Raw genomic sequence first — 9,350 nt, forward strand, 5'->3', positions numbered from 1 at the left:
AGTACACCCCTGTGGCTGGAGGGGCCACCCAAGCCCCCACCCCAGGCAGAGATGGGGAACCAGGCTTCAAAGCCTCGGCCCTGACCACGGTCATTGTGCCCACCGCTGGCCAAATATGGCCGGCTCAGCGGGGGAAGGGCCTTCAGGTACCAGAATAGCGCCCCGAGGCTTCGTCAGGGGCGCAGAATGGCCGTGCAGGTGGGAAGGGCTCTTGGGGATGGGTGGGGAGCGGCCCCCATGTCCCTTTCCTCTCGTGGGTCAAGGGCTGCCCTGGGGCTTCCGGCCTGTCCCACGGAGGGGGCAGCAGTCCCCTTGTGTTTGGGTGCTGTGGGCGGGGCAGGCAGGGAGCCCAGCGGAGGCGGCTGAGTGGCTTCAGTGCGTGTGAAATATGTCAGGGCTTAATTAATTTAATTTGAGAGGTTCCTTTTCGGAGCGTGAACAGTTGTCTCCCAAGAGACGCCGCCACCGCCTCCCCCTCCCTCCTGCCTGGCGCTGGTGGGCGAAGGAAACAGCGGAATCTATATTGAGAGCGCGCCCCCCCGTCCCCCCGGGAGCGCGGTGAGGGGTGTCGGGGTGTCACCGGGAGCCCGGAAGCGTGGGCGCACCGGGGGCGGATGCAGCGCAAAGCTGGGGCGCACGATCGGGGCATCCCCGCCAACCGGAAGGGGGAGGAGGAGGTTGGGGAGCTCCGACCCCAGGAGGAGAGGCCGAGAGAACCGGGGCGCCTTATCAGCCCACCGAGAGCTAGGGCTGAGTGCGCGCGGGCGGGCGGGGAAGGAGGGAGGCGCGGGATGAACCAGGCGGGACCACTAATGAGGGAACGCGCGCGCTTTGATGTCGGGGCGGCAACTTCAAAGAGGCCGCCCCCTCCCGCGCGGGTCTGAGTCCGCGGAGGTCCGCGGCGCGCAGGCGGCGCGTGTTTGAAGTGGACCCCCTGGGCGTGGGCGCCCCCTGGGCAGGGACCCGGGGGGCCGGGGCAGGTCGTGGTGCTGTGCTCCCTCCCCGCTTTGCGCCTGGAGGAGCAGACGTGAGGGAGGAAGAGGGGGCGGCTGCGGAGAGCGCCCCCAGACGTCCTCCAAGGCCCGCTCTCCCGTCCAGTAGGAGGGATTACTGGGGCGCGGCCGCGGCCGCAGGTGGAGCCCCGCCGCGCTGCTGGCCTCTCTGTGGCCATTCTTCGTTTATTCATCAGGCCCACTGTAGGCCGAGCCTGCAGTCCCCGAACTTCCCCAGCCCAGCCATGGGGCCCCTGGTGGTCGGGTGTGAACAGAAGTCAGGCAGGATGGAGAGGGCACTGGCAGCTGGGTGCCCGGGCCGCTGGGGGGGCGGGGGGGGCAGGTGTGGGAGGGCTTTGCCTCAGCGCGATCCCCCCACCTCCCACCCTCACCGGCCCAGAGCAACGTGAACCCTCTCCCAGCACCGTCTCCCCCTCGGGCCTTGGAGGTGGCGAAGGCAGTCCCCCCAGCCCCTGCTGTGGGGGGGGGCGCTTTGGACCTCCCTGAGCACCGGCTTCAGAGACTTGGAGGGGGCGAGGGTCCCTCCCCGGGTGGAGCTGCCTGGGCCCTGCCCCCCACTCTCCCAGGGCTCCACCTGGGCCCTGGGCCACCAAGCTCCATCCTCTGCCTGGCCCAACTCCGGGCCCTGCCTTGGTGCACTCCCTCCGAGGGGTGGGAGCTCCTGTAGCACCTCCCACCCCAGGGTTGGAGGGGGGTGTTCTCCTGGACTCCGAGGGCCCTTCTGTGGGCCCGAGCCGTGGGAGACCCTGTGGGGGGCCCGGGTGGGGCTGCATGTCCAGGCGCTGGAACCTGGGGGGGCCGGCGGCATCTCCTGAGGTTGGGGCTGATGCACGAGGGGCCGTGCAGAAGAAGGGTGTGCGTGCCCCTGGTGTCCTGAGTTTACAGGCCAGAACAGTGCCACGTCCCCAGGGTGTGGCGCAGGCAGGCCTCCTGCTCCGCACAGGGAAGAGCCAGGGCTGTGGCCGGTGGAGGTGCCCCAGGATCGCCAACTGTCTTCCAAGGGCACCCTGGCTCTGGCGTCCACCAGCTGCAGTGTGGTCCGGAGTAAGTCTACTGCTGTCCCTGGGCCGCGCCGGCTCCTGTCCGTGGTGCTGAAAGGGGCTTCACGTGCCACCGCCCACCACCTGCCCCTCCTGCAGCCCAGAGCAGCTGCAGGCATTCTTTGCCCAGCACACCTTCGACTCCCCCAGCCTGTAATGAGGGTGTGATGGGGATGGAACTTGTGTCTACACCAGCTGGGGAAGCCCCAGCTCTGGGGCTGTTTCACCCTGACTCCCTGGGCAGTGGCAGTGAATGGACCTTGGGGTCCTGCAGGCCTCACCCGGCCTTGTGTCCCCTTCGGAGAAAGGGAGGAGCCATTGCAAGGATCAGGGTTCAAGTGGAACATAGTCGGGAACCTTCGTCCTGACCAGACAGTGGCGTGGCTGGAGCAGGGGCCACATCCAAGCCTGACCACTGCCCAGAGCCCGCCCGCCCGAGGGTCTCAGCCATGGCTCCAGGCTGACCAGGTCTGCAGCCCCCAGGGCCTGTGCCCCAGATGTCGCCGGTGCAGGCAGGGCGAGGGGGGTGCCAGCCAGGCTTGCCGTGAGAGCTGCTCAGCACTCACAGAGGCAGCAGGACCCGACAGCCCACCCCCAGTCCCGTCCTTAACCTCTCCAGGGCCCCTGGGTGCTCCAGCGCTGTTGGCAGCTGCCCGTTGCGGCGGGCACAGAGGCCTTTGCCGCGTGTATGTGGGCCTGGGGAGGGGCTCCCGTTACACTGAGTGACGTGAAGGTATGTGCTTACATAGAGGCCTCTGGAGTGAACGGAAACCCTTCTGAAACGTACCGGGAGGTTTGGGGTGAGAGAAGACTCAGGTAAATACCGTGTTAGCTGAAGGGACCCTGCACAGTTCCCTGGGGCCCCACACGACTGCCACAACCCTGGTCCCTAGAACAACAGAATCTTATCCTCAACTCCAGGAGCCGGAAGTCTGCGGTGGTTCTCCTGAGGCTCTGAGGGAGGATGGTTCCAGGCCCCTCCCCCGGCTTCTGGTGGTTTGCTGGCTCTTCTAGAAGCATCCCCACGGCTTCTTCCTCCATCTTCACGTGTGCCTGTGTCTAATCTCCTTCTGTCTTTCTCTTATAAGAACTTTGTCATTGGATTTAGGGCCCACGCGCCCTCCATGCAGGGTGATCTCCTCTTGAGATCTATAACGTAAGTACCTCTGTAAAAGCCCTTTTCCCAGACAGGCTCACACTCATGGGTTCTGGGCATTAGGACGTGGACACATCTTCTTGGGGCCACCATTCAACCCCTGCACACTGGGTTTGGGGCCCCAAGCGGATCCCAGTTTTGCACTGTTGCTCCTTGCCCGTGGGCTCAAGAGCTGCTCGGCTGCGGCTGGGAGCCCGTGGCCGTCACCTGGCTGTTGCCTAGCTGTCCCTGGTCCTGCAGGATGAGGGAGGGGATGCTCTTCCTGGAAGCCTGGACCCGGGTGCCACCAGGGCTCCTCCCCCACAGCTGGGTACCCCGATTGGGGGGGTGATGGGAGGAGAGCCAGGTGGGGTTAACCGTCACCCTAGTGGGGTGGCCTCCTGCCCCCCGTCAGGGTCCCCCACCCACGCAGGCAGACAGTGGAGGGGGCTGAGACGGGGTCAGTGTAGGAGACAGAGGATGGGCCGAGGAGTCCCCTTTTCTCAGCGGCCTCCCGGTGGCAGGAGTTTCCCCAAGGTTTAAAAGACAAGGATACAGCCCCCTCCACCCAACCCCCCGGGAGTGGGGAGGGCCGTGCGTCATCCTCAACCCACCACCAGCATCCGTGCGCCTTGCTGTCCGTAGGGCTCCCAACCTGGCCGGGCCTGGGAGGGCTTAGTCCTGGGAGCTGGGCAGGCCCTTGCTCTCCCCCAGCGATGGCGGGAGCCGGCCAGCTGGCTGGGGGTCGAGACAGACCAGGGTTGAGGCTCTGGCCCTGGGACGCCCTCCGGGTAGGCTGCTTAGGGGGAGAGGCCGCCCCTCTTCCGGGCCCAGGATTTCACAGGCACCTCCTGCTGTCCTGTGGGGCTGGGCCGGGCCGGCCAGGGGCCTGTTGGGGGATTAGTTTTCCTGCTTCTTCAGGTGAGGAAGCTCAGGCCTGGGGCGGTTCGGGTTCTTACCTGAGAGCACTGGCTGGGACCACCAGGCTCGACTGCCGCTGAGGCCATGTGCCCTGTCTGTGAGGCTCACGCTGGACGCCGTCCTGGGCATTCCTCTGAGGCCTGGCGGTTGTAGGGCTGAGTGTATTTCTTTCATCTCTGTTGCTATGTAACAAGCTGCCCCCAAAACCTAGTGTCTTGAGACGGCAAACGTTCTCTCCCCACCCTGAGGGGCAGGCGTCCGGGGCAGCCGAGCTGGGTGCATGGGGCTCAGGGGTCTCACGAGGTTCCAGCTGTGGGCTGCACTGGAGGCTCCCCCCGCCCCTGCTGTCACCTGGAGGCCATGTGGCCTTCTCCAAGGGGCACTGCCTAGATACAAGGCAGCCGTCTCCACCCGAGCAAGACCCCAGGGACCCCAAAGGAAGCTGTGCTCTTGTTAGCATCTGACCTTGGAGACAGGAAGCCATCTGTTCTGCCACGTTCCATTGGCCACACAGACCAGCTCTGGTGCAGCGTGGGGGCGACCACACTGCCCAGGGGCCGGTTTCCAGGAGGCACGAGTCACCGGGGGTCCTCGGGCTGCAGTCCACCGAGGCGGGCGGAGCAGCCAGTTCCTAGGTGGCAGGAAGGACCTGCACCGGGAGGCCAGGCGCCACTGCACTGATGCCAGAAGACGTGTCCCCTCCCAGGCTGGGGACTCAGCCCCATTCCTTCTCTTGCCCCGTCTCAGTGAGGGCAGCCGAGCCCGTCTCGCCCCGACCGCTCTCTAAGGCTCCCCGGGTGCCAGCCGTGGGCAGCAGGGCCGGGCAGCAGGGTGACCAGCTTTGCTGACTCTTCCCAAGAGCCGGTGTGGAGCCGCCTCCCCCATCGTCCAACGAAAGCCTGGGCGGGAGGGTGACAGGGCTGCTCCATCCTGTCCACCCCAGGAAAACAGCAACCCCCGACGCCCCCACAGTAGGTGGAAAGTGGGTCGCCGTTAGCTGTGCTTGTGGCCCTGGCACCACATTAGCTGGCCACGTGGTCCAGAGGCACAGTGGGGAGTGACGCGCGAGGAGGGCCGGTCACCGCCCCGGGCGTTAGTGGTGCTCCGTGGTCCTGTGAGCATTAGCGGCTGGATGCTGCTGTCTCCCGGGGTGCTCAGAGGGCCTCTGCGGGGTCCAGGCAGGCTGCCCTGCCCTCCTCTGGGCTCAGCAGAAGCCTGACGGGGGACTGGAGCTGCCAGGTGACCCGAGCTGGGCTGTGGCGCATCCTGCCCTCCACCCCGTCTGGTCACCCGTGCCCGCGTCCCCAGCGCGAGGAGACCGGTGTGGGCACACGGACGGGGGCTTCGCAGGAGCGGGTGTGTCCCGTCCCTTCCCCCCAGGGTCTGTTTCCTGTCCCCCGAAGGCCTGGGCTCGTCGGAGGCTGCGGCCCGGCTCTGTCAGCACCACGGACAGCAGCTGGCGCTGCGCTGCAGCAGAGCGGGCTCTGGTGTCCAGGCCGCCTCCCGCTGGCTCCCGCGGAAGTAACAGAGAAACGTGCCGACTCCGGACTGGCGCCCCTCCCCCTCCGCCAGAGCCTGGGGGCCCGCTTCCGGGGAGACAGGCTGACCCCCACCCTTTATCTGAACCTTCGCCCTTTTCTGGGGGGTGCGAGGCAGAAGCCACAGGAGGGGGTCTCGGGGTTGGCCCCTGAGGCAGGGGACTCCCCCGTGGGGTTGGGCAGGCAGGAGAGACAGGGCAGGGTGCCAAGCAGGAGGGACCCCGGAACCCGTGAAGCTGCGGCTCGGTGCGTCTGGCAGTATGGAGACGGCGGGGCGGCGGGGAGAAGGGCCTTTTAGGCAAAAACTCCAGGGCCCTGCAGAGCTGACGCCACCGAGGAAGGGGCCCACGCAGGGGACAGCCCGGCCCAGGGGGTGGAGGGGCCTTCTCTCTTCCTTTAGCTGGCTCCATGCCCCAGGGATGGTGCTCACGGTGGCAGCATGATTTAGACCTGGTGATTTAAACGAGAAATGGCAAAACCAGTCTTTACTCTCTTTGCTTTCCCGTCTGTGTGGGAGCCGCATGCGCCCTGCATGTGTCACTTTGCAGGACTCTGCCAGCAGGGCCCGGGGCAGACCCAGCCGCTGTGCAGAGCCCGTGGGATTTGTGTCACTGAGGTCACACGGCCAGTCGGCGGTGTGGAGGCGCGGGTGGCGGCAACCACGCACGGGACCCACGTACGTGTGTGTGCGCTAGCTTGCGCGCACCCCTCTCGTGCCCTGGTTCCTGTGTGCAGAGGACTCCCAGGCTGGCACGTGGTGGGTGTGCAGAGGACACGGCCGGTGAGCGCTGGCTGGCAGCGTGGAGCTCAAGCCAGGGTAGGCTCGAGGTCACACTGCTGTGTTGTCACGCGGTGTGTGAAACACACGTCATCCGCGGGGGAGAAGGTCACGAAGCTCTCCTGCCACAGACAACGGCTGAGCGTGCCCCCAGGCCCCGAGAACCTCCCTCCGGGCCTGTTAAAGAGGGTGCTGGGAAGGCCCTGGGTGATGGGAACCCGCAGGCCATCTTCAGGGGCCATAGGTGTAGGAAAGGCACCCCAATCCTGGGAGGGAGGCTCCCACCCATGAGACGCTGCCCCTCCGGAAGGGTGATCATAGTGCCGTGTGGTGGGGGGCTGACAGACTGAGCCACGGTGCCCCCATCGCCATCGGGGGTTCAGATGAGGTGGGCAGCACCTGTGGGCTGGGTGGGTGGGTGGGGGGATGGTAATCAGAGATGGAACCTGACAGAGGAATGTTACTGACAGAAGTGGGACCTCCCTCTGGTCCTGATCCCCCTGCAGCTGCCACTTGGGGGTGGCCAGGAAAGCCATGGGTGCAGGATGCTCACTGGGCCCCCAAGGGGTGGGGTGGGGCCAGCTGGGGTCTCAGGACCTGATGACCACAGGCAGAGGAGCGAGGGGCCCCGGGGCGGGGAGAAGGGCCCTCCAAGGGGTGCTCCAAGCATGCCCTGAGGGAGGCCGTGCAGTGGCCTGGCACCTGGAGAGGAGACGGACAGGGACAGCCGAGGGCCTGGGGCGGCTCTGAGCTCAGGATGAAGGGCGGAGGGGCAGGCCCCTGGGAGCCGCACTGTCTGCCCACAGGGACTGCAGGGCTGGGGCAGCAGGGCTGGGGCAGTGGAGCTGGGGGCTGTTGGGCTGGGGCTGCAGGGCTGGGGGCTGCAGGGCTGGGGCCTGCGGGGCTGGGGCAGCGGGGCTGGGGCCTGCGGGGCTGGGGCAGTGGGGCTGGGGGCTGTCGGGCTGGTGCTGCAGGGCTGGGGGCTGCAGGGCTGGTGCTGCAGGGCTGGGGGCTGCAGGGTTGGGGCTGCTGGGCTGGGGGCTGCAGGGCTGGGGCTGCTGGGATGGGGGCTGCAGGGATGGGGCAGCAGGCCTTGGCCGGACCACCCTGAGAGGTCGAGAGGGGAGCCTGATGCCGCCCGCACCAAACCAGGGCCTTCCCCTCCCAGGTGGGCCTGGGCACCCACAGAGGCTCATTACTTGGGGGTGGAAACAGTGCTGGAGGCTGGCGTGCAGTTAGAGGGAGTGACCCCCCTGTGTCTGTAAGGAGGGGAGTCCTCAGGCGGCCCCGCTGACACCCCCAGTGTTGACTGCCCTGTTGGGCTACAGGGCTAAGCCTGGGGTGCAGAGGGTCCTCTTCCCCGCCACCCCACCCCCCACAGCTGCAGCAGTGTCACCTGGCCTGGACCCCTGTCCAGCCCCAACGGCAGTCTCTGGGCAGTGGAGTCTGGGCCCCCCTCTGGGGGCTCCCCACTGGGCGGTGGTCCCTCGTGCTCTGTTCACTCCTACGAGCTGGCAGCCCCCTGGGTGCAGGGCTCTCCAGCAGGGTTTTTCCCTGAAGGTACCTGACCAAGAAGAAAAGGGAGGCCAAGGATGACCAGAGAGCCGTAGGGTGAGGCGTCTGCTCAGGACCACCCCTGCCTGACCTCTGACCCCACAGGCTCGTCCAGCCACCTCCCATGCTGGACCCCTGCAGGTCTGAGAACCCCGCGGGCTGCACCTTCTGCTCCTCACCACTCCCGGGCCGCCCGGGGCCCTGGCCTCCTTCCTCCGACCAGACTGGTGCCCTGGGTTTGACGGCTAACCAGGGGCCAGCGGGGGCTGCAGAGGGCGCTGAGCCAGGCCTGGAGAGCTCCCTGCCCCCAGCACTGTGGCCGCCTCTTGGCCCTCGAGCCATAGTAGATGAGTGGAGGGGCCGGGGTGCTCGAGAGGGCCGTCCTGCTGCCCCGTGCCCTTGGCCCAGGTGCGGGGAGGTCCCGCACACTTGGGCGTCCTGGGGCGGGGTCTGCTCTCAGTTGGCGGTTCCTGGATCCCCTTGACTCTCCCAGCCGTGCTCAGGAGCCCCGGGAGGTGGGGGCCCGTGTTCGTGCACATGCGTCCTTGTGCCTGAGCCTGGGGTGTGGTGGGGAGCTCGTGGGTGGGCCTGGGGTCCTCAGGACGCCCTTGAGGAGCCCCTTCCTGCAGACAGCGCAGCACCCTCAAGCACCCGCCGGGCGGGATTGCCTCTGTTCCTCCCGCAATTATCTGTGACGCTCTGTACTTGCCTTCACTTGACATGTGCCGTATTTGCTGCAAAGGCAATAATTAGAGGTGAAATCACAATTGGAAAATGAGCCAGAGCTGTTGGAGGGTGGGGTAATTAGGGCAGTCTTGGGCTTCCCTAGCAGGCCCTCCCGAGGGTGCACTCTGCTCCCCGCCTCCAGGGAAGTGGCAGGACTCCTTGGAACCCAAACATCCCACCCCAGAGGACCCCGGGGCTGCAGGAGACCAGCACAGCCAGGGCGGCCTGGAAGCTTCACCCAGGAGGGGCACCTCCATGCTGGGCTTTGAGGGGTGTGTAGGAGTCTGTGGGCAGAGGACTTTCAGGGAAAGAGGCAGCAAGCGGAGGAAGGTGAAGGCAGGGAGATAGCCACCAGAGTTCTAGGACGCGGCCCAGGGCAGCCCCCTGCACCCCAGCCACGTGTCCTGGCCGGGGGCCCAGCCCACAGGCCCGCTAGCAGCTGTGAGGGTTTGGCAGGCTCACGCCCTGATGGCATGGGGCTCGTCCAGGGCACCTTGTCCACTGGGTCCTTTGTCCTCCTGGCCTTTCTGTGCACCAGCTGGTGATGGAGTTTCTCATCTGTGAAGTGAGGTCTCCGATGTCACATGGCCCCAACACTCTGTCAGCAGACTGGCTGCTGTGGTGGTCAGTGATGGGGGTAGTGGT

This window comes from Delphinapterus leucas, chromosome 7 (assembly GCF_059928025.1).
Source record: "Delphinapterus leucas isolate spDelLeu-1000000601 "Yukka" chromosome 7, BTC_Dleu_Yukka2, whole genome shotgun sequence".
Taxonomy (NCBI): Eukaryota; Metazoa; Chordata; class Mammalia; order Artiodactyla; family Monodontidae; genus Delphinapterus; species Delphinapterus leucas.